The sequence below is a fragment of the Triturus cristatus genome, chromosome 6 (genome assembly GCF_964204655.1).
Source record: "Triturus cristatus chromosome 6, aTriCri1.1, whole genome shotgun sequence".
In the NCBI taxonomy this organism is placed as follows: domain Eukaryota; kingdom Metazoa; phylum Chordata; class Amphibia; order Caudata; family Salamandridae; genus Triturus; species Triturus cristatus.
In genome coordinates this window covers 1,231,629,389-1,231,653,897 of record NC_140589.1, presented here as the reverse complement: position 1 = coordinate 1,231,653,897, position 24,509 = coordinate 1,231,629,389, and the positions used below count along the sequence as shown (strand labels likewise).

The 24,509-nt window shown below is 47.2% G+C and overlaps 1 protein-coding gene and 1 long non-coding RNA gene across 3 annotated transcripts in view; one reads left to right on the top strand and one right to left on the bottom strand.

Annotated features, from left to right (window-relative positions):
- Nucleotides 1–24,509, bottom strand: part of TRAPPC3L (trafficking protein particle complex subunit 3L) — a 663,369-nt gene that overhangs the window by 332,742 nt on the left and 306,118 nt on the right. The gene's annotated exons all lie outside the window — the stretch shown is intronic.
- LOC146821226 (uncharacterized) overlaps nucleotides 2,390–24,509 on the top strand; it is a 66,258-nt gene continuing 44,138 nt past the window's right edge. Inside the window, exon 1 of the long non-coding RNA XR_014963138.1 lies at nucleotides 2,390–2,892. This is a non-coding gene — a long non-coding RNA (uncharacterized LOC146821226). The remainder of the gene's footprint in view (nucleotides 2,893–24,509) is intronic.

Here is a 24,509-nt window from a genome sequence, read left to right as displayed (position 1 = left end):
TAATGGAGCACTCAATCTCAAAGGTGCCTGGGTGTCAGCCTATGTTATCCGATGGGCCGCAGTCATCTGTTTACCTGGGTCACTCAGGGTGGCACAAATGTGCTTTAGACCCTGGTCACTCCTTTAACTCCCATTCCCTCGGCACCACTGGTACCACTTTCCAGGGACTAATAAGAGGGTTAGTGTCCTTGCCAATTGGGGTTGCCAAATCACATGCATCAGTTTTAGGGAGAGAGCACTGGGGTCTGGTTAGCAAGCTTCACTGCACTGACAGAGGCGATCACCAGCATCTAGTAGTCCAAATGGGGGCAAAAAGTGGGGGGACACCTGCAAACAGGCATGTTTTCTTACACACACTTTCTTAGGAATATATATAGTTTATTTTTAAGTAATATGGCGTAGTTGTGTACAAATACAGTTTCCAATTAACTAACATTTTGTAAAAATTCAGAAACTAACAGATGGTAGATTAGTAATTTGCCATGGGTTTTCATGAATTCTTCACCTCCTCTAAATTTATGCCTCTATATTGGTACTCCTGACTTTCGTGGGGCTACAAGTGTGTGAAACAGCCTCCAATATTGTTTTTGAAGTCCAATAAACTTATCAACATCTGAAATGTTTGCTTCTGCAGAAATAGCCATTGAACACAAACAAAATGTATATCACAATACTAAAAACATCAAAACAATAACATTAGCACAAAAAACATATCAACTAAAAAGAAAAACACCAACCCTATCAATATAAAGAAGGAAAAACATTCCTTATAGGGACAAATGTATTCTATGGACTATATCTCTCACCATAAGCATGCTGTTAAATTAACAATATTGTTTATTGGCACATTTTTATAAAATTAAACAAAAAAACCTCCAGCTCATAAATTAAAATCTGAAAGGATAAAGAAATTCCTATCCAATACAATAACCAAAACGAGGCACAATATTAAACATTTTATATGTTAAGCAACAAGTAACATGCATAAAGTATGGTTTATGGAGGGGCGTGGCTTAGGAGCTCTGAGGAGCTCCAGGCAGGAGAGCGTAGAGCGACGGGCCCCCTTCGGGCTCCCAACGAAAAGATATGGATCGCGAGACTGCATCCCCGAGCAACGGAGTTTTGTGTCCACAGCCTGAATGCATTGCGGAGGCATGGGGTGAGCGTCTTTGATGTTTTTCGGCGTTTGGTTGCGGCCGCGGCTCTCTTCCGAGTCGCGGCGGCCATTTTCTACATATTTAACGCTCCCCGCGCTTCCCGCTGATTTCTACCTGCCGCTCTCTGCCAGAGTCTCCATATCTTAACACCAGCTGCCTAAATGGTAAATGCGCCATTTTTCTGGACTGCTTCACATGTTTTCACTCTTCTGAGGTCTGGAATACCTATCTCCTCAGAGTCTGCTTATCTCCTCAGAGACTGCTACACTCTTGGACGCCATTTTCTATTTTTCCCATGAGTTTCAGTGCCCAGTCATTCTTCTACCTTGTTCACTGGATCAATGCAACATTGTTTTTTCTTCCTCTTACTCACTGAGCTTATCTTTCGCATGTATTTGATGGCTATCTTACCACTCCTCAACGTAATTTCAATACTCTGTTGAATACCATTTGCAGTCTGGCTTACAGGCACCAGTTTATTTCCGTTGCTTATAATTTTTGATATAATGGCGCGCTCCATTCGCAGTAATGCGCAACAATTGAACTCTAACTGCGGCTCGCTTGAGGACAGTGTGTTACAGGATAACATGGATGAATCACTTACTGACTCAGCGGGAGTAAAAGGATCCTCTTCTAACGTCACACGTCCAGGTTCCAAACCTAACTCTAAAATATCTTCCACTTCAGGAAAGCGAGTTAAGGCAAACCCTCCCTCCCCCACTAACTCCCCTTCTTCCATCTCTATGAAACTTCTCCTAGAGGAGATTCGCTCGCTTAAACCATTTCTGGCCGAAACAAATGCACGCCTTCAAAGTCTTGAAGATAACTGATCTCACACCGAGCAACAAGTTGCAGAACTTGAAGGAAAAATTACCTCAGTGCAGGCGGTTTCAGACCACGTTCCAGCCATACATAGAGAAATACAGAATCTTAAGCAACAAGTTGAAAATTTGGAGAACCGCAACAGGCGCAACAATCTACGAATTTATGGTCTGGCAGAAAATCTCGAGTCTCCTGACCCTAAACATTTCTTTCAATCCCTTTTTACCAACTCTTCTTGGCCTACCCAGTTCTCCTCCATTGAATATTCAACAAGCTCATCATTTGGGCCCGCCTTCTCGCTTATCCAACGCCTCTTCACTATCTGCGAAACCTAGAGGTGTCATCCTTTATTTCCTTGAATACACGGACCTGCTTAAAGTTATCCAGGCAGCCAAACAGAAGGGGAAACTTACCTGGAATGGTTCAAATCTCTTTTTTGCGCAAGATTACGCTAAAGCCACTGTGGATCGCCAGAAACAGTTTTTGGACATGAGACCTGCTCTTCGTGCTCTGAATGCACGTTACGGTTCATCCTTGTCTCTTCAAAGTCACCTACAATAATAAAATTACCAACTATGAACATCCCGCACTTCTTCAACACTTCCTGAACTCTTGTTGAAGTGATTCTATGGACATTCCCCGTTTATAATTATCTTGTTTGTCCCCTCCCTTTGTGCCATTAATTGTTTTTATCTCCTTTCTCTGTTGTATCTGGTTGCGATTTAAGAATCTCTCCTAATGTTTTTTCATTTCTTTTTATCAGGTGCGGTCCTGTGATCCTCTGTTGTATGACTTTGTTCCGTTTTATGCCCGGAGGCGGTTCTCCCTTTGCTGCGCCCCCTTGGAGTCTTCCGTGCAGTGTGTTACTTTCCCTATGTGGTTCCTCCTTCCCCATCTTCATTGTTTTTTTGTGGTATGTCTTTTTGACTTTTTTATTCATCATCACATGTTGTTTGATTTGTTCTTCTTCCCCTTTCTGTGCTCTCTTTCTCCCTATACTTCTTTCTTTTCCTTTCTTCTCTTTGTCTCTTTTTTCTCTCTCTTCTTCTTTTTTCCTTTTTCCTCTTTATATTTGGTGATCGTTTTTTCATCTCTCTCTCTAACTTTTTCTCATTCTGGATCCTCTTCTATTTCTCTCATTATCTTCCTATTCTTTACCCTTCTCTAAATAATGAATTTTGTTTTTTCAGCATATGCATAACAATATGTTATCTTACAGTTATTCGGTTATATTCTCTTTTTACTTTGTTCCGCTTGTTCAATAATGTGTTTAGTATACTCATTGTTTGCATACTAACTGTTCAATTTTATTTTGATTGGTTATTTTCAGAGTAGTTACATCGAATGTTAAAGGATTAAACAATCCTATAAAAAGGCAACGGGTACTATCCCATTTAGTTAAATTGAAAACTGATATAGCATTAATTCAGGAAACACACTTATCTGACGCTGAATCGTCTAAATTAAAGTGATGTTGGATAGGAAATGTTTTTTCTTCCCAGGCTTTAGGTACGAAAAATGGAGTCTCTATTCTATGTCATAAAAAATACCAGGTGTCAGTCTCCCATCAGGAGTGTGACTCAGAAGGTCGTTGGTTAATAGTTAGGCTCCTTGTAAATCAAATACCTTTAGTATTATTCAATGTCTATGCTCCAGTTACAGTTGATAATGTTTTTTGGACTCATATTTCTGACAAACTTCTTTGACTTGAAGATGAGTATATTATTTTTGGTGGTGATTGCAACCAGGCCTTTGATCCCATTTTAGACAGGTGCTCCTCAGTTCCATTTTCTAACACTAAGATGCATTCCCAATTCACTTCCACCATAAGCAGTACATCTCTAGTTGATATTTGGAGGCTTTGTAACCCTGATGCCCGAGAATATAGTTTTTGTTTTCCCTCCCATCACTCACAATCTCAAATAGATTACTTCTTTTTTAGTAAGTCCCTGTCTCAACAGGTTGCTCACTCCGAGATTGGATCTATTTTTATTTCAGATCATGCTCCAATTTCTGTTGATTTTGATTTATTACCCTTTACTTCTCATCCAAGAAGGTGGCGTTTCAACAATTCCTTACTATCGGATCCAAAGTTCTCAAGCCAATTCTCCTCCTTCGCTTCCGAATTCTTCTCCTTTAACTCTACTCCAGATTCTTCTCCTGTTATGATCTGGGACTCCTTTAAAGCTGCTGCTAGGGGCTTTGTTATAAATTATGTTTCTCAAAAGAAGAAACTTTTTGAAGCTCAAACTTCTCAATTACTTGCTGAAATCAAACATCTTGAATATACTTATTATCACTCAAATTCGGAATCTTCATTAAAAAATCTTATCGACCGAAATTCAAATTTAATAATTTTTCCAATGAAGCTGCTTCTTCATATCTTTTAAGGAGCAGTGCACGTTATTATGGGGGTCAAAATAAAATGGGGAAATTATTTGCAAATTATTTAAAAATACGACGTGATCGAACCAAGATTGAGTCTATACGAAATTCTGCGGGTATTTCTTTAATCAAAGACAATGATATTTTAAACAAATTTGTTTCTTTTTTATAACACCTTATATACTCCCGAATCCCTCCCGCCTTTAATTGACCTCTCTACTTTCTTTCAATCAATTGACAAACCTCCATCTCATAATACTGATTTCATGTCTTTGGACACAGATATTACTCTCTCCGAAATCCTTCAAGCGGTCTCTACTCTAAAGAAATGAAAAGCACCTGGTCCAGACGGTTTTACTGTTGAATTTTATGCACATTTTGCTAATCTCCTTCTCCCGCTTCTTCTATTACTTTTTAATTCTTTTATTACAGCTTGCGCCTCTTCTGGTACCTTTCAAGAAGCCATGATTTGTTTAATACCCAAAGATAATAAGGACCCATCGCTTTGCAAAAACCACCGTCCAATTTCCTTAGTCAATCTTGATTATAAGATTTTTGCAAAAATTCTCGCCCTTCGTATTGATCCTATTCTACCTAATCTCATTGGTCCAGAGCAATCCGGTTTTGTTAAAGGTCGCTTGGCATCAGATAATTCCAGAGTCTTTTTTAATATCCTCAGTAAAACTTCTTCTCTTGATTATCCTATTGCTGCTTTTGCGCTGGGCGCTGAAAAAGCATTTGATAGAATTGGTTGGGATTTTATGTTCCAGGCATTAAATTGGATAGGGTTTCCTCCTAAATTAATATCTCTTATTTCACTATTATATTCTGGTCCTAAAGCTTCCATTTTTGTTAATGGGAACATTTCTGATTATTTTCCGCTTTTAAGGGGAGTACGTCAGGGATGCCCCTTCTCCTCTTTTATTTATAATAGCATTGGAACCCTTTTTAACTAGAATTAGACAAGATGATCAAATTACTGGTTTTCGTCTCGATTCTTCCCATGTTAAAATGTCTGTTTATGCAGATGATATTCTTTTATACTGTTCCAATCCTTCTATATCCATTCCTGCTTTTATGAAACAGGTTGATACTTTTTCTCAATTATCCGGTTATCGTCTTAATTCTGATAAATGTGAAGTTCTTCCTCTTAATGTACTTTGTCTCAAACATGATTTCATTTCTACTGGTTTTTCTTGGAACACTTCTAAGATAAAATATCTCGGATTGTGGTTCTCTTCTTATATTCCCGAAACACTAAAACTCAATTTTGCTTATATAACCAAAACTCAATCTGACTCTATTGATCGTTGGCACCCACTTTTTCTCTCCTGGTGGGGACGTTTAGATTCTATCAAGATGATGCTTTCCCCCTTAATCTTATATGTTCTTTCCATGATCACTGTAAGTATTCCTCAATTATATTTTTAAAAAATTGAGTCTCTTTAAACAAAATTTCTTTGGAAAAATAAATCTCCCAGAATAGCTCTGTCTACTCTGAAAGCAGATAAAACCGCAAGCGGTCTTAAATTTCCTTACTTTAAAAAATATCACTATGCCTTTTATCTAAAACAATCTTCCCGTTGGCTCTTTCCTGATCAATTTATTTACCCTCCAATCTAGTTGACTATGGAGGAAAACTTTATGTCACCTTTCAATTTTCAAGAATCTCTTGCTTTTACTAATAATCTTTCTTCTTTTCGAACTCCAATCATCTCTCGTACTCGTAAAATTCTTGCTTCATTGCTACCCTCTACTTATCCAGCACTGTCTTCTTTAGATCATCAGCCTATATGGCATAATGGATTATTGCGCATTAAGAATCGCACCATCTACTGGAAGTCTTGGAGGAGTAGGGGATTACTTTGGATCTCACAATTAATCCGTGACAATACTCCTTTACCCTTTTCGGATATTCAAGTTCATTTTGCTTTACAATCTTCTTATAAATCTCAATATGACCTTTTATTCCCTTCACTCTCCCGATACCTTCGTTCACTACCATCAGTGTCTTCCCCGTCTCCCAGCAGTTCCCTATTATTTCCCTTGCTCTCTACTTCCTCCTCAGCTTCCTCTTTTTATAAATCCTTATTTCTCTCTCCTGATCGAAATAAGACAAAAACTGAATTGGCTTGGGAAAAAGATCTTGAGGTATGTTGGTCATCTCTTTTCTGGGATAAGATATGGCTTAAAATTCATAAGACTTTCAGAGCTGCTAATACCTCTCAAACCCTTTATTTTGTTTACCAACGTGTTTTATTTACTCCCGCAAAATTAGCCTCCTTGTCTTAAAGTTCCACATCTACATGCTGGTCCTGCCCTTGCACTAATGCTGATCTCAAACATATGTTGTTTTATTGTACTCCTATTCACCATTTCTGGCAGTTGGTTTGGACTCAGATTAATAAAATTTTTAAAACAAGAATTCCCTTTTCACCTTCCAAAGTCTTTCTATGCTCTTTATCACCTGAGTGGCCTCAATCTTCCCCTAATTAAAGAATAGTAGACTTGCTACTGGCAATAGCTTTTCACTTAATAACCTCTAATTGGAAACAAGCCGACAAAGTCACTTTTAAAGCTTGGTGGAATGCCGTATGTTTTCATCACAGACTTGATACAAGTTACATTTCCCCTCTTTCATTGTCTATTTAAAGAGACCTTTTATGGCTCCCTATTTCCTCGTACCTAACCCATATTGCCTCACATTATACTTCATTAGTCCAAACTTCTGATGAGGTTCGAAAACCCCATTGATTTCATGGATGCCTTAATTTTCTTACGTTAAATAAGGTTTACTCCTTAATCTCTCAATATAATTGTTGCTTCTTATTTCTCATAATTGAATGTATGCATACAGACATTAACTTCATATGTTTATTTTATTACCCTCTCCAGAATATTATTGTGTTATGGATATAACAATGTTTATTCCTTCCCCCCCTTTCCCACTCCCCCTTACTTTCCCACAGCTTGTTATTGATGCATTAGTTACCTTAATGTACGTACTTTTGTACATGTTATTTCTATTTTGTATATTATTCGTTCATGATAAATAAACTTATACTTAAAAAAAGTATGGTTTATGTGCCCTTTGTTGGACCGCCTACAGGATACAGTGGTCAATAATTAGATCTCTGGGGGGGCGCTAGAAGGCATAGTAGCAAGTTGGCCAAGCAATAGCCAGCCTCTGCCGGCCATGACAACAATCCATCACATATTCGCACTGTCAGAGGACATCCCAAGGCAACGCTAAGCCTCTGGGGTACAACAACATTCCCCAAACTGAAATATGCCCACAGGCTGCTGGAGGGCTAAGTAGAGAGAGAGAGCTCCATGGTGAGAGAGCTGTGGTGCCAACGAGGTGGTGAGTAGTGTTGGCCCGACTAAGTTGCTGCCACCGCACACTTCCTGTTACTAGGACACTTGAGTATGGAGACGCCAGGGCAGCACAGACAACGGCTCCCAACCCCTGAGGAAGAGCGAGACCGTGGAGAGGACTTAAAGAGTTGGCAGGTTGCAGTTTGTTCCTCGGTAGGGCCTGCTGAGTCAGGAATGAGGTCTGATACAGGTGACACGCCCTTTGTTTACAGAGACAATGATGGCTGCCATGTACAAGTGAGGCTCTGGCTGCTGTGATGGTCAAGCCAAAGGTGAAACCGCGGATCACCACAAAGTACCGGGTCTACTTATGCGCAATGGTAATTACTGAGGCCGTAACTGATAAGTCAATAACTGTCACGAAAATGGAGCCACACCTGAAACATCAGCTCCTAGAAATGAAGCAAAGTCTAGTGAAAATCAACTTGAAGATTGACACCCTTACAGAAAGCCTGGACCGCATCAAGGAACAGGTTGACGTGTTTGGCAACCGCATTAGATAGTTAGAACAATTCACATCAGATGCCGGGGACATGGCAGAGATCACAGCGAGAAATCTCTTCACAGGGAATTTTTTGAGGATGTGATCAAAGCCAAAAATGAAGACCTAAAGGAGAGCTCCTGTTGGAACATCCTTCGCATTATCAAAGGAGGTTGTGGACAGAATGCTGATGCCGCTATTCAGGTCAACCGCCTTTACACCGCTGTTCTTGGTTAAGAGAGTACATCACTCCCAGCCCCCCCCCCCCCTCCATCTGGGGCACTGGCCCATCATTGCACAGCTGTTCAGTTACAAAGTTCACGACATAGCACTCTGACTGGCCAGAGAGGAGGGGTCTCTCTAATTTGAAGCTAACCAGTTTTCTCTATATATAGATTTAGCATTCACAGTCCAATTGGCGAGGAGAGACGGCCTTTCAGTGAGGCAATCACTCCAGAAGTTGTGATAACTCTGCAGGATGTTCTTTCCAGCTAAACTAAAGATCATGCTTGAAAGTCAGCCGCAACTCTTCCAGGGGCGTAACATAGGCCCCCATAGTGCCAGCGTTGCAGGGGGCGGGGGGGTCCTGCACGCCAGGGGCCCCCTCCACGGCCATGCAGCCAGTAAGCACTACACATGTCCATCTGGGATGTGTATTGTGGTTACTTTACGCTCGCTGTTTTTGCTTCTGACCCTGCTGGATCCTCGGATGCGTTAGCATCTGCGTGGTGGTCTTTTCGCTTAGGGTGGGGCTGCGCTCGGTGGCATTGCTATGCGCAATTAAAACAGTGCACGTGAAGTGAGGTGTCCGAGGCAGTTGAAAGGGACCGTCCAACCATAATTGCTGGCGAGCCTCGCCCGGTCTTCTACCGCCCACACCTGCCACCAAAGCTGCAGTGCAGGCCTCAGGTGAGTCCATCGGAGTTTCAATCAGAGGATGGGGTGGGCAGGCATACTGGACTTGTCACAGTAACATTATGGGCAGCGTAAAAGAAATCATAGGCCCGCAGCCCCCGTGCTCCAGCCTCCAGGGGCCCCCTCAGCCATACTGCGTGCAGCAGCTGTAGCACACACAGCACTAGACTGTCTCGCCGGTGGCAGACACAGCACTAGACTGTCACACCGGTGTTGCACCAGTTCAGTAATTGCCTCATAAATTAAAGGGTGCGTGCAGTGGGTGCAGGTGACCTGAGCTCCCAGCAGCAAGGGGGTTGAAGGCAACTGCCTCGAGGCCAGCCAGAGAGCTCTACTCCTCAAAGAGGTCAGTGTAAATATGGCAAATCAGGTTTAAAGTGAGGGTGTGCTCTGCACGCTGGTGCATGATGTTAGAGCTAGCCTGGAACAATGAAGCATTTTTGTGCAGAGGTGTTTGGTCTCATCAGTGAAAAGAACATGGAGAATATTCTGAAAGTGGTCTCCTACCATGAGTTTCATGTGTTTTGTGAAACCTCGACTGCCAAATGTAAGCCTGCTCTGTGCTTGGTGTCATGAGTTTCACTTAAAAATGAAAGTCTTACTTGCAGTTTCTTCATTGGTCGTTCTAAAGCATACATTCCCATGCATAAGTATGTCAGCTGGAGTTTACATTTGCTCTGAAAGTTTAAGAATAGAATCCAGTAAGTTGAAGCATGCTGTACTGTTTTACTGAAGGGTGACCTGGCATGGAAATAATGGAAATAGAGACATATATTTGTATGTTGTTCAGTCATAAAATCGCTCAGTCTAATGTATTTCCATTTGTATTTTTTATGGTGTTTCCAATGCAAAGAGAACATTTACAGTACTTTGGATTTGCCTTTTTCCATTGCCCTTCAGATATTTTTTTTAATGAAGTAAAAACTTTTTTTCTTAACCCATTCGGTGCGTCGGATAGCCGGGGGCGGTCCGACGCACATGAGCACTGGTGTGTCCGACGGCCCCCGGCAGACCGATCACATGGCACAGGTATCCCTCTGGTGTGGGCACCAGAGGGATTCCCTTTCACTCCCAACAGCCTTGGGAGCTGGGAAAGAGCTTCCCCAGCTCCTGAGGCTGCCCCTCTGGTTTCCCTGAAATGACAATCAGCGTGCACGTGGCGCTGACGTCATTTCAGTGAAAACGGAACTGAAATGAGCAGATAGGCTCATTTCAGTTTCACTTTCTATGTGCTCAGGGGGCTATCTCAGCCCCCCAAGCACATAGAAAGACAGTAGAGGTATCATTGGAAAGAGGAGAATATCCCCTTTCCAATGGTACCCCTAGTGGATCCCTGCTTGGGGATCGCCCCATGAGGGTGATCCGCAAGATGGGATCCACCCACTAGACACCAGGGAGGGGGGAGCGGCCCCTTGGGCAAGGGCCTTTGCTCCCCCCTCATTTTTTTGGGCAATACAGTCTTTGGGGTAGAAAGCCCACTAGAATCCAGGATTTTGTTTTATTGATGTTGGTGTGTGGGCTGCCCAAATGGGTATGGCAATGCCCCCAACCCCCAGAGAAATTACTGTCTTTCTGCCCCCCTGGTGCAGACAGGGGCAGCATCCCCCAATCTGACCCCTGGGGGGGCAGAAAGCCCACTAGAAACAAGGGATTATTTTTGTAGTGATGTAGGGGTGGGGGCTGCTCAAAATGGGCATGACAATGCCCCACCCCCCCAACCCCCAGAGAAATTCTAGTCTTTCTACCCCCCCGGGGGGCCGATGAGGGCAGTAGTCGCCAATCTGCCCCCCAGGGGGACATAAAGCCCACTAGAAACCAGGGATTTTGTTTATTGATGTATGGGTGGGGCTGTCCAAAATGGGCATGGCAATGCCCCCCTGAAAAATTCCAGTCTTTCTGCCCCCCGGGAGGCAGCCGGCACAGTAGCCCGCAAACTATGCCCGGGTGGGGCAGAAAGCCCACTAGAAACCAGGGAATATTTTTTGTAGTGATGTAGGGGTGGGGCTGCCCAAAATGGGCATGACAGTGCCCCCACCCCCCCAGAGAAATTCTAGTCTTTCTGCCACCACGGGGGGCAGATGGCGGAAGTAGCCCCCAATCTGACCGGGGGGGGCAGAAAGCCCACTAGAAGCCAGGGATTTTTTACATTTGATTCAGGGGTGGGGGCTGCCCGAGATGGGAAGGCTAAACCCCCACCCCTTAAAAAAAATTCAGCAGTCTTTCTGCCCCCCCCCACGGGGCAGATGGGGGCAGTAGACCATTTTCTTCCCCTGCGGGGTAAAAAGCCCACTAGGCACCAGGGATTTTTCTTTTTATACGTAGGCGTGGGGGCTGCCCAGATGGAGCATGCCAATGCCCCCACCCCAAAAACAATTGCCACAGTCTTTCTGCCCCCACTGGGAGGCAGTTAGGGGCAAAAGCCCCTTCCCTTCCTCCCGGGGGGGGCAGAATGACCAATAGGCATCAGGGAATATATTTTTTATTATTCAGGGGTGTGGGCTGCCCAGAATGGGCGTGCCAATACCCCCACCACCCCCCAAATAATGTCACAGTCCTTTTGCCCCCCAGCAGACAGATGGGAGCGGTAACCCCTGATCTGCCCCCCAGGGGGTGTCAGAGAGCCCACTAGGCACCAGCAATTAAGCTGGATTTTTTATGCATGGGTGTGTTGCCCAGAATGGGTATAACAAGGCCCCCACCCCCCAAAAAATAGCCACAATCTTTACGCCCCCCTAGGAGCCATATAAGGGCAACCCCCCCTCCCCGTGCCCCCCCCCCCCAACTTAGGGCGGCAGAAAGCCCACTAGGCACAGACTTTTTTTAGCAGTGTTCCTACCTGTGGATTTTGGGCCCTAGCGGAGCTGTCACATAGGGAAACCACACAAACCTGTACATTATTTAAAACTAGACACCAAGGGGAATCTAGGATGGGGTGACTTGTGTGCCTCTCACCAGGTTTTGTTACCCAGAATCCCTTGCAAACCTCAAACTTAGTTTTAAAAAAAACACATTTTCCTCACAATTCTGTGATGTAAAGTTGTGGAATCTGTGTGGATCCACAAAATTCCTCCCTCCCTGCATTCCCCAAAGTCTTCCAATAATAATGGTACTTCAAGTGTGTGGGTAGGCCTGGTGCCCGCAACAGGAAACGGCCCAAAACACAATGTGGACACACCACATTTTTACCGTGAAACCTGGCCCTTTTTAGGTCTCGGCTGCGAAGGCTGCGCTTGCGCAGTCTCGCTCCGAGATTTAATGACTTTGAGTGACTTTGAGAAGAGGGGCTTGCACCCGCCCCTTTTCTCTCCTGTTCTCCATTGGCTGGCCTCTTAAATGCTGGCCAGCCACTGGAGAAGAGGTCCAGTCACTCCGTTGAAGCCCCGTCCTTTTCGGATCGGGGGGCGTGTTTTTTCGTTGCTTTTCGCAGGGCGTGTTTTTCTCTCCTCCAGCCAATGGCAAGAGGAGAGAAAAAGAAACACGCCCCCGAATCCGAAACCGAGGCTGCGTTTCTCCGAGGCAGTTCTTCTCTGCCTCGGAGAAAGGCGGTGGTGTCCCGGCATTGCTCCCTCACCTGCTTCTTAGCCACCTTGGATTGTTTGACAAACATTTACACATAAATAGGCGTGAAAGCTAAGACGTGCGTGGTTCTGTTGGTTGTTTAATTTTCACCCCTCAAGAGCGACTAAAAATATACCTGCTTTTTAACCAAACAAAAAAATCTGTGGGGTTCATTGTCTCTGTTGTTTCAACCGCTCAACGCATGGAACTCTGGGACCTGTGGTTTCCGATTGTCGATTGTGTGATTGGCAAGGCCATCTCTTCGTACAGGGTTCAAACTGCAGTTCCCATGGACACTTGCGGTTGTTTCGGGCAGACGGGGCCTCTGCCGTTTGTTCACTGGGAGTGTTTTCTCTTATTTGAATAAACAGCGAAAGGAAAATGGCGGCGAGTTTGGCGAGAAAATAAAGGGAGGAGAAGGAGCTGCTGCTGCGCTCGGGACATCGCACTACCCGTGAGTTGATTTATAGGACTCAAAAAAAACTCTCCCTTTGCATTTAAGAAAGTTTGGTATTGAATATGTTTACGGCAGTTAAACTTGTATTTTTTGTTTGTTATGCCTAGCCTCCCGTTAAGGGTGGGAAACGGCAGTATCTTAAACCGCAACTCAGTCAGTGCCTTATGAGAACGGCACCATCCTATTGAAATATCAGCTAGTGTCTGTGTTTTAAACGCAGTTTGTATGTACAAGGCTGAACATGTTATTCGCAGAGGTGGGAAGGTCGTAGTCTGGACTGTGGGGTGTGTAAATGGTGCATTCACTGAAGATGGTAAATATTGTCAGTAACTATCTGCCAGGCACCATGTTGGTCTCTCCATGATCTCTGCCCTTGCTGTACTATCTATTTTTGTTGTGCAAAAGATGTTGCAGTTATCTTGCCGTTTTTCTTTAAAACGAGCAGCTCTGCAGTAGCGGGCTGGAGTGGGGAGTCTGAGCAGGTTGCCTCATCCGGACCCACCACCATGTCCCCGAATTGAACCCTGCTGGTGTTGGCAGCTAAGCTTCTTTGCATTCCTTTGAGAGGGAAAAAAAAAACTGAACGACAGGCCTTTAAAATAAAATGGAATACACTCCAGTTCTCGCGGCGGCTTTAATGCGTGATCCCGTGCCTGCTGAAAGGCGAACGATAACTTGGATGGCCGGGCAGTTCGCTTCGATGGAGCCGCCGAATTTCTGGCAGCTTGCACAGGAGGCGACCTGGAAGAAGCCGAGGCCATGCTACAGGGCAAAGGCGGGAGCGACCTACTCAACGGCACCAACGTCGATGGCATCAGCGCACTTCATCAGGTGAGGGGCGTCATGGGTTGTATGATGTCACAGTGACGTCAGTTACTGGACGTGGTATTGTTGTAGTGACGTGTTTTTGAATTGACATTTTGGCCGCAGACGTTTAATTTGCAGGCGGCCCCCATCCCGTTTTGATTTGTAGGAGCCCCTCTCCCCCACTACAGCCCGTTTTCTCAGACGTCCTCCCATTTGGCGTGCTTGTTTTCCCAGGCAGGCCCCCTGGTGGTCCCTGCTCGGGGGGGGGTTGGAAAGCAGCCCCTTGCGGGTCAGACCCGGTGCATGGTGTATGGGTGTGTTTTCCTCGGAAGGGGTGGGGTGGTGCAGCGTGATCTCTGCGGAGATATGGGGGGCACCTGGGCTGCTGGTGACTCTGCTCTCACTTTGGCCTTTCCTAACCCCCGCCCCCTCCGCCGCGCTCTCCCTCCCGAGTCACTTTTGTTTGTGAAAGGCCCCTAAGTGCGCGCCCATTCACACCCCCCCCCGCCCCCCCCCGGACCTTGGTGTCTGGGACAGCCCTGGGCAGAGGATAGGCTTCATTGGGCTGTGGAGAGAGCGCTGCTGCTGAGCTGCAGGTCCGGGCACTCGGGGGCAGGGCACGAGGAGCAAGGGCAGAAACAGGGCAGAGGTAAAGGGCAGGCGGCGAGGACAGTGAGGGCAAACGGGGTGGAAAGTGATTAAAGGTAGCGGACAGGCGTCAGAGAGGGGCAGAAGCAGGAAGAGACAGAAGTGTAGGCCTTATTGTGGAATATATCGGTGAACTCGCGCTGATGGGATTATTGTTGGCAGGACTCCCACGTCAAAGGCTGGTGGCTGGATGTACTGCAGGCGGGCGGTGGACCTGGAGGTTGTAGACTGTCTACCATAAGCCCCAAAACGCTGGAGAATAGTGCACTGAAGATGCTGCCAGTGAACTGTGGGCCTGAAAGAAGGAATGCAAGTGTGGGTGAGTGTAGAATTTCTACCTTAGCACTTCAGCTCTCTTGCACGTTTTCTTACTACATTGTAACAAGTGTCTTTTATGAGATTTTCCCCAAGTTTCACAGTAGATGACGGCATGGGTTCTTTTGCATCAGTGTCGCTTTGATTCCTTAATGCACTTGGTGTAATTGACACTGATGTCCAGCACCCATACTCGTAAAAACCATAGTCTGTGAAAATGTGTCCTCCTTTCTTGGACCAGAAATAGCTTTCTCTTTGACTCTCTCTCCCTTCCTTTCTAAATTACCTTTCTTTTCCCCTTTTCCCATTTCTGTTTCTTCCTTCCCCTTCTGGGTACTCCAGGCAGCCAACTGTGCTTCAGGGCCCTCCTCTCTTTGGGTAATGACGCTCTGGTGATTGTGCCAATCAGTGCCTTCAGGATGTCTTAAGGTCTAACAATGTCCATTCCCCGCCTTGCAGGGGGATGACGGAAGCATTAGCCGCTGCTCTCTACTCCCCACTTGCTTGCCCAGTACGAGAGGAATGAGAGAACTCCTTCAGCTCTGCATCATTTCGACTCGTAAAAACAGCTAGCCAGCATAGTAACAAGCATTTACAATGCAACGGTCTCGGCATTGTTAAAGTTAGAGCTATTGGCATTGCTCATGACAATGCCGTTTCTTTAAATGTTTTAAAAACAAAAAACATAAACAAAAATAATGTCATGAGCAATGCCAATAGCTCTAACTTTAACAATGCCGAGACCATTGCATTGTAAATGCTTGTTTTGTAAAGTGCCTAGCTGTAGATTTTGAACCCTAGCTCTGCCGGCACCAAGGGAAACGTAGCAAACCTATTCATTTTTGAAAACTAGACACCCAGGGAAATCCAGGAGGGGGTGACTTGTCTGGCTCGCACCAGGTTGTGTTACCCAGAATCCCATGCAAACCTCAAACTTTGCAACAAAAAAAACATGTATTCCTCACATTTCTGTGATGGAAAGTTCTGGAATCTGCGTGGATCCACAAAATTCCACCCACCCCACATTCCCCAAAGTCTTTTGCTAAAAATCATACCTCACTTGTGTGGGTAGGCCTAGTGCCGTGACAGAAAACGGCCCAAAACGCCACGTGGACACACCACATTTTTACAGTGAAAACTGACCCTTTGTTGGCAATGTGCCTAGCTATAGGTTTTGAACCCTAGAACTGCCGGCACCTAGGGAAACCTAGCAAACCTTTACATTTTTGAATACTAGGCACCCTGAGGAATCCAGGATGGAGTGACTTGTGTGGTTCTCACCAGGTCCTCTTACCTAGAATCAAACCTCAAACTTTGTTAAAAAAAAAATCACATTTTCCTCACATTTCTGTGATGGAAAGCTCTGGAATCTGTGTGGATCCACAAAATTCCACCCTCTTCGCAGACCTAAGCAGGTGGAAAGATTTGTATGGCAGAGGGTACGAAGAGCATGTTCTACTTGTGAGAAGGACCAAGAAGTAGAGGATGATCCAAGGGATTCCAATGACTAACAGCTAAATTGATGACAAACACGTCCTTTAAGTTACGGCCACAGCTACAAATGTACAAAACCATCGGACTGCTTGCTAGCAGGGTGCTCATCGGACCTGCCAGACCACGTGTTTTATTTCCTGTACTGCGGCACTAGTCCTGGCGAGCCTCCAGGTACTGAGTACTCACCACCACATTGTTAAAGTTCTGGCCACAAGTCGTGGAGTGGGGTACGCAGTGCCCTCAGCTCACACATATTGGGAGATCCCTTTATTAGTAGTTGTTAAGCTGCAGACCGTACCAACGGCGGCTGCAATGAGCTTTCTACAATACTGTTGTATATCGTCACAGTGAGCGGGTTGGCCACCCAGTTCAGCTGTTGTGAGTGTGATATTGGAGGGGTGGAGGGAGGGCATTATGCTTTTCTTTGGCTGGTTGGGGGTGCTGGAGTGTGAGAGGGGTTGGGGAATGGCTATGCCGTGCATCAATAAGGCTCAAGACACTACCAAAGCTCGCGGCCTGAGACCACCTTGGCATGCAACACATCACCATTGTTCCTTTGGTGCAGAGCCATGCCCCCGTATAAAAGGAGGACATTTCCTAGATGGTTGAAGAGATGCAGGGGATCAGGTTTACAACTTGGAATGTGCGGGGACTGGATGACCCACACAAAAAAAGACAGAGCCCAGCATACCTGCAGCGGCAAAACATTGACATGTGGCTTGTGCAGGAAAAGCACTTGTATGCACACACAACACCGCGGCCATACCAGGTGGAAAGAACATAAATACACATTAACATGTTTGTCTTATGCATGAGGTGTCACAATCTTAATCCTCAGGTGAGTGCCAGTCCACCTGATGGGGCTATCCCTAGATTCAGACAGCACTATATTCTCCTCAATGTGCTACTGCACATGCACCCTGTTCTTATAATTTGCACATCTGGCCCCAATACAGACATTCCCTCCTTCTTTAGAGTGGTGTGACACAAGGCACACGCCTACTGCACAGATACAGTGATATAGGGAGGCATTTTTGACATCATTTAGGACGCCAGGTTGGAGAGGTCAGAGCCCGGGTAGCTTGACAGTTCCGAAACATAACAGAGTCAGTGGGTGGACACATGGCGAGTCAGGGCCCCAGACAAAAGAGAGGGCATTAACTCTCAAACCATATGGTCCAGAGTAGACTACTGGCTACTTAAAGAAGATGCTAGTATATGGGCTTGTGTCGTGCAGCACCTCCCCAGAACTTACTCAGATCATGATCTGGTGATCCTGGAGGTAGAGGTTCCGGGGCAGTTACACAGGCCATTCGGATGGAGACTCCTCTGCTGCGCCCTGCAGGATGCAGTCTTCAGGGTAGAGATATGTTGCTAGACAGAGCTCTTCTTCGCTACACATGAAAATGTGGTTGACAACCCATCTACACTCTGGGAGTCCTACAGAGTAGTCATTAGAGGTATTTGCAATTCAACACAGGCCAGAATCCTCAAGGATATAAGATCCCGGATGCTGAGACCTGATAGGAAACTGAAGGACTTAGAAGAGGAGCTAGACAGAGACACTACCCCGTTACTCCTGGCAGTTGCGAGATCTATCCGTGGTGACTACCACGCGACTGCACAGAGTATGGAAAGTGTGTCAGACCTGCTAAAACCCTGGCCACCATACTAAGAAAGAATCGACCCGACTTAGTCATTACAGAGATAGTGACCGAAAGCAATAACGCATTGCACAATACCCACGAGATCCTAGATGCATGGGTGTGTGAGTGACTGTACATGTAGATGGGTGAATGTGAGTGTGTGTGTGTGGCCACCACTCTTGTTCCAATTATCAGCCCCCTATAGCATGTCTGTTAGGGCATATCTGTTTGTGTTTGAATGAATGTCTGTCTGTGTGAGGGTGAGGAGTAAATGCTTTGCTCTTTGCTCCTGCCTGTGAAATGCTGGACGCTGCACAGTGGTGATAATTCCTGGCAGTCTGCTAGCCTTAGCGGTACAAAAGGGAGTGGTGATGGACGGAGCATCAGAACCAATCAAACACTCACACCCAGTCAACAGATCTGGGTTTGATCCATCACCGTTCTTTAGCCCACTCTGCCACCCCAGTTCAGACATGGCCATATGCAAATCAGTCTGACCCTGTGCCTCATGGGAACAGTCCAGCCCGAACTGTCAAGCTATGCCTTCCCTGGACCGGAAACAAGCTTCCTAGGACCGGTTTCTGGCATTTCAGCCATCTTCAGCCAGGCTTGCTTGAATCCAGTGGCAAAGTGAGCAAGGGACTCACGTCTAAGCATACCCTGCCAACTTATGGCGAACAAAGCGGTACAAAAGGGGGTGGTGGTGATGGACGGAGCATCAGAACCAATAAAACACTCACACCCAGTCAACAGATCTGGGTTTGATCCATCACCGTTCTTTAGCCCACTCTGCCACCACAGTTCAGACATGGCCATATGCAAATCAGTCTGACCCTGTGCCTCATGGGAACAGTCCAGCCCGAACTGCCAAGCCATGCCTTCCCTGGACCGGAAACAAGCTTCCTAGGACCGGTTTCTGGCATTTCAGCCGTCTTCAGCCAGGCTTGCTTGAATCCAGTGGCAAAGTGAGCAAGGGAGTCACGTCTGAGCATACCCTGCCAACTTATGGCGAACAAAGCGGTACAAAAGGGGGTGGTGATGGACAGAGCATCAGAACCAATCAAACACTCACACCCAGTCAACAGATCTGGGTTTGATCCATCACCATTCTTTAGCCCACTCTGCCACCCCAGTTCAGACATGGCCATATGCAAATCAGTCTGACCCTGTGCCTCATGGGAACAGTCCAGCCCGAACTGCCAAGCCATGCCTTCCCTGGACCGGAAACAAGCTTCCTAGGACCGGTTTCTGGCATTTCAGCCGTCTTCAGCCAGGCTTGCTTGAATCCAGTGGCAAAGCGAGCAAGGGACTCACGTCTGAGCATACCCTGTCAACTTATGGCGAACAAAGCGGTACAAAAGGGGGTGGTGATGGACGGAGCATCAGAACCAATCAAACACTCACACCCAGTCAACAGATCTGGGTTTGATCCATCACCATTCTTTAGCCCACTCTGCCACCTCAGTTCAGACATGGCCATATGCAAATCAGTCTGACCCTGTGCCTCATGGGAACAGTCCAGCCCGAACTGCCAAGCCATGCCTTCCCTGGACCGGAAACAAGCTTCCTAGGACCGGTTTCTGGCATTTCAGCCGTCTTCAGCCAGGCTTGCTTGAATCCAGTGGCAAAGTGAGCAAGGGACTCAAGTCTGAGCATACCCTGCCAACTTATGGCGAACAAAGCGGTACAAAAGGGGGTGGTGATGGACGGAGCATAAGAACCAATCAAACACTCACACCCAGTCAACAGATCTGGGTTTGATCCATCACCGTTCTTTAGCCCACTCTGCCACCCCAGTTCAGATATGGCCATATGCAAATCAGTCTGACCCTGTGCCTCATGGGAACAGTCCAGCCCGAACTGCCAAGCCATGCCTTCCCTGGACCGGAAACATGTTTCCTAGGACCGGTTTCTGGCATTTCAGCCGTCTTCAGCCAGGCTTGCTTGAATCCAGTGGCAAAGTGAGCAAGGGACTCACGTCTGAGCATACCCTGCCAACTTATGGCGAACAAAGCGGTACAAAAGGAGGTGGTGGTGATGGACGGAGCATCAGAACCAATCAAACACTCACACCCAGTAAACAGATCTGGGTTTGATCCATCATGTTCTTTAGCCCACTCCGCCACCCCAGTTCAGACATGGCCATATGCAAATCAGTCTGACCCTGTGCCTCATGGGAACAGTCCAGCCCTAACTGCCAAGCCATGCCTTCCCTGGACCGGAAACATGCTTCCTAGGACCGGTTTCTGGCATTTCAGCCGTCTTCAGCCAGGCTTGCTTGAATCCAGTGGCAAAGTGAGCAAGGGACTCACGTCTGAGCATACCCTGCAAACTTATGGCGAACAAAGCGGTACAAAAGGGGGTGGTGATGGACAGAGCATTAGAACCAATCAAACACTCACACCCAGTCAACAGATCTGGGTTTGATCCATCACCGTTCTTTAGCCCACTCTGCCACCCCAGTTCAGACATGGCCATATGCAAATCAGTCTGACCCTGTGCCTCATGGGAACAGTCCAGCCCGAACTGCCAAGCCATGCCTTCCCTGGACCGGAAAGAAGCTTCCTAGGACCGGTTTCTGGAATTTCAGCCGTCTTCAGCCAGGCTTGCTTGAATCCAGTGGCAAAGTGAGCAAGGGACTCACGTCTGAGCATACCCTGCCAACTTATGGCGAACAAAGCGGTACAAAAGGGGGTGGTGATGGACGGAGCATCAGAACCAATCAAACACTCACACCCAGTCAACAGATCTGGGTTTGATCCATCACCGTTCTTTAGCCCACTCTGCCACCCCAGTTCAGACATGGCCATATGCAAATCAGTCTGACCCTGTGCCTCATGGGAACAGTCCAGCCCGAACTGCCAAGCCATGCCTTCCCTGGACCGTAAACAAGCTTCCTAGGACCGGTTTCTGGCATTTCAGCCGTCTTCAGCCAGGCTTGCTTTAATCCAGTGGCAAAGTGAGCAAGGGACTCACGTCTGAGCATACCCTGCCAACTTATGGCGAACAAAGCGGTACAAAGGGGGTGGTGATGGACGGAGCATCAGAACCAATCAAACACTCACACCCAGTCAACACACCTGGGTTTGATCCATCACCGTTCTTTAGCCCAATCTGCCACCACAGTTCAGACATGGCCATATGCAAATCAGTCTGACCCTGTGCCTCATGGGAACAGTCCAGCCCGAACTGCCAAGCCATGCCTTCCCTGGACCGGAAATAAGCTTCCTAGGACCGGTTTCTGGCATTTCAGCCGTCTTCAGCCAGGCTTGCTTGAATCCAGTGGCAAAGTGAGCAAGGGACTCACGTCTGAGCATACCCTGCCAACTTATGGCGAACAAAGCGGTACAAAAGGGGGTGGTGATGGACGGAGCATCAGAACCAATCAAACACTCACACCCAGTCAACAGATCTGGGTTTGATCCATCACCATTCTTTAGCCCACTCTGCCACCTCAGTTCAGACATGGCCATATGCAAATCAGTCTGACCCTGTGCCTCATGGGAACAGTCCAGCCCGAACTGCCAAGCCATGCCTTCCCTGGACCGGAAACAAGCTTCCTAGGACCGGTTTCTGGCATTTCAGCCGTCTTCAGCCAGGCTTGCTTGAATCCAGTGGCAAAGTGAGCAAGGGACTCAAGTCTGAGCATACCCTGCCAACTTATGGCGAACAAAGCGGTACAAAAGGGGGTGGTGATGGACGGAGCATAAGAACCAATCAAACACTCACACCCAGTCAACAGATCTGGGTTTGATCCATCACCGTTCTTTAGCCCACTCTGCCACCCCAGTTCAGATATGGCCATATGCAAATCAGTCTGACCCTGTGCCTCATGGGAACAGTCCAGCCCGAACTGCCAAGCCATGCCTTCCCTGGACCGGAAACATGTTTCCTAGGACCGGTTTCTGGCATTTCAGCCGTCTTCAGCCAGGCTTGCTTGAATCCAGTGGCAAAGTGAGCAAGGGACTCACGTCTGAGCATACCCTGCCAACTTATGGCGAACAAAGCGGTACAAAAGGAGGTGGTGGTGATGGACGGAGCATCAGAACCAATCAAACACTCACACCCAGTCAACAGATCTGGGTTTGATCCATCATGTTCTTTAGCCCACTCCGCCACCCCAGTTCAGACATGGCCATATGCAAATCAGTCTGACCCTGTGCCTCATGGGAACAGTCCAGCCCGAACTGCCAAGCCATGCCTTCCCTGGACCGGAAACATGCTTCCTAGGACCGGTTTCTGGCATTTCAGCCGTCTTCAGCCAGGCTTGCTTGAATCCAGTGGCAAAGTGAGCAAGGGACTCACGTCTGAGCATACCCTGCAAACTTATGGCGAACAAAGCGGTACAAAAGGGGGTGGTGATGGACAGAGCATCAGAACCAATCAAACACTCACACCCAGTCAACAGATCTGGGTTTGATCCATCACCGTTCTTTAGCCCACTCTGCCACCCCAGTTCAGACATGGCCATATGCAAATCAGTCTGACCCTGTGCCTCATGGGAACAGTCCAGCCCGAACTGCCAAGCCATGCCTTCCCTGGACCGGAAAGAAGCTTCCTAGGACCGGTTTCTGGAATTTCAGCCGTCTTCAGCCAGGCTTGCTTGAATCCAGTGGCAAAGTGAGCAAGGGACTCACGTCTGAGCATACCCTGCCAACTTATGGCGAACAAAGCGGTACAAAAGGGGGTGGTGATGGACGGAGCATCAGAACCAATCAAACACTCACACCCAGTCAACAGATCTGGGTTTGATCCATCACCGTTCTTTAGCCCACTCTGCCACCCCAGTTCAGACATGACCATATGCAAATCGGTCTGACCCTGTGCCTCATGGGAACAGTCCAGCCCGAACTGCCAAGCCATGCCTTCCCTGGACCGTAAACAAGCTTCCTAGGACCGGTTTCTGGCATTTCAGCCGTCTTCAGCCAGGCTTGCTTTAATCCAGTGGCAAAGTGAGCAAGGGACTCACGTCTGAGCATACCCTGCCAACTTATGGCGAACAAAGCGGTACAAAGGGGGTGGTGATGGACGGAGCATCAGAACCAATCAAACACTCACACCCAGTCAACACACCTGGGTTTGATCCATCACCGTTCTTTAGCCCAATCTGCCACCACAGTTCAGACATGGCCATATGCAAATCAGTCTGACCCTGTGCCTCATGGGAACAGTCCAGCCCGAACTGCCAAGCCATGCCTTCCCTGGACCGGAAATAAGCTTCCTAGGACCGGTTTCTGGCATTTCAGCCGTCTTCAGCCAGGCTTGCTTGAATCCAGTGGCAAAGTGAGCAAGGGACTCACGTCTGAGCATACCCTGCCAACTTATGGCGAACAAAGCGGTACAAAAGGGGGTGGTGATGGACGGAGCATTAGAACCAATCAAACACTCACACCCAGTCAACAGATCTGGGTTTGATCCATCACCGTTCTTTATCCCACTCTGCCACCCCAGTTCAGACATGGCCATATGCAAATCAGTCTGACCCTGTGCCTCATGGGAACAGTCCAGCCCGAACTGCCAAGCCATGCCTTCCCTGGACCGGAAACAAGCTTCCTAGGACCGGTTTCTGGCATTTCAGCCGTCTTCAGCCAGGCTTGCTTGAATCCAGTGGCAAAGTGAGCAAGGGACTCACGTCTGAGCATACCCTGCCAACTTATGGTGAACAAAGCGGTACAAAAGGGGGTGGTGATGGACGGAGCATCAGAACCAATCAAACACTCACACCCAGTCAACAGATCTGGGTTTGATCCATCACCGTTCTTTAGCCCACTCTGCCACCCCAGTTCAGACATGGCCATATGCAAATCAGTCTGACCCTGTGCCTCATGGGAACAATCCAGCCCGAACTGCCAAGCCATGCCTTCCCTGGACCGGAAACAAGCTTCCTAGGACCGGTTTCTGGCATTTCAGCCGTCTTCAGCCAGGCTTGCTTGAATCCAGTGGCAAAGTGAGCAAGGGACTCACGTCTGAGCATACCCTGCCAACTTATGGCTAACAAAGCGGTACAAAAGGGGGTGGTGATGGACGGAGCATCAGAACCAATCAAACACTCACACCCAGTCAACAGATCTGGGTTTGATCCATCACCGTTCTTTAGCCCACTCTGCCACCCCAGTTCAGACATGGCCATATGCAAATCAGTCTGACCCTGTGCCTCATGGGAACAATCCAGCCCGAACTGCCAAGCCATGCCTTCCCTGGACCGGAAACAAGCTTCCTAGGACCGGTTTCTGGCATTTCAGCCGTCTTCAGCCAGGCTTGCTTGAATCCAGTGGCAAAGTGAGCAAGGGACTCACGTCTGAGCATACCCTGCCAACTTATGGCAAACAAAGCGGTACAAAAGGTGGTGGTGATGGACGGAGCATCAGAACCAATCAAACACTCACACCCAGTCAACAGATCTGGGTTTGATCCATCACCGTTCTTTAGCCCACTCTGCCACCCCA